Raw genomic sequence first — 1238 nt, 5'->3', positions numbered from 1 at the left:
TATGTGGTATTTTTTTTAAGGAAGTGCAAGCAGACAAATACTCCTTCTACATACTGAAGGGTGGGCAAACACAGAACTCTTCTACCTAAAATGCAAAGGGTACAGAACATGAAAGTAATGTCCTAATGAACTGAAACACTAGCACTTTAACAAACGGGGCTTCCAAAATTCAGGCTCTTGACTTTCTTGGGCACAGACACACAACTGCAACACCAGTGGGCCCTCCCAGGGCTGCCTGCCCCAGCAAAGGGACTTCAGAGGGATCCAGCATCTCTCTTAGGGGCACAGCAGGCCACCTACAGCTCCAGCAACCTTGTGTAGGGCAGCCCACCCCAGCTAGGAGATGCAGAGTGTACCAGTAATACTCTTAGGGTCACAGGGGCCTGTCCACAGCCATAGCAGCCTCACCCAGAGTGGCCACTCCAGGTGAACAGCTATATAAGGCACTAACATCCTTCCTGGGAATGAAAGGTCCCACCCCAAACTGCTAACACCTCACCCAGAGTGCACCTCTTCAACAGTGGTGCTGCAGACCATCCCAGTTACCCTCCTGAGACTACAGGGTCCCACACACAAATCCACTGACCCCATTCAGTGTCACCTACTTCAATAGCAAGCTGCAGAGAACCTCAATGCCTACCCTGGGTGTACAGGGCTCTGCCCAGAGCCTCAGTGACACCATAGAGTCATCTACTCTAGCTGAGGGGCTGCTTAGCATACCATTATCCCCCTAAAAGCCTAAGGTCCTAATCCCAATCCTCAGGAACCCTTCCCAGATTCATCCATTTAAGTTGGAAAACTTCAGATCAGTCCAGAGCACCTATCAGGGTCATAAATCACCACCTGGGGTGCCAGCGTGGCTGCTCAGGGTCACCCACCTCAACCAAAGAGCAACGGGGTATCCAGGTGCTTCTCTCAAGAGCTTGGAATTTTGTCCAAAATCTCAATGACCCACTCTAGTGTCACTCACTACAGCAGGGAACCACTAAAGTGCCCCAGTGCTTAGGCCATGGAAGAACTCACAGACAACTCCAACACTGAATACAAAGTATCCACACAGAGACTACACTACTGCATCTACCCAGAACTAAAATTAAAATGCCCTACCCAATAGTCAATATAAAACACATCTACAGGAGGCACTGTCTCTCCTCAAGAGCCATTCCTGAGTATTAGAAGAATCAACTGCTCCACCAGATGCCCACACACCAACATAGGTGTACTATAAACATGAAAAA

This window comes from Galeopterus variegatus, unplaced genomic scaffold, assembly GCF_000696425.1.
Source record: "Galeopterus variegatus unplaced genomic scaffold, G_variegatus-3.0.2 Scaffold11696, whole genome shotgun sequence".
NCBI lineage: Eukaryota > Metazoa > Chordata > Mammalia > Dermoptera > Cynocephalidae > Galeopterus > Galeopterus variegatus.
Note: the sequence above shows the minus strand (reverse complement) of the source record.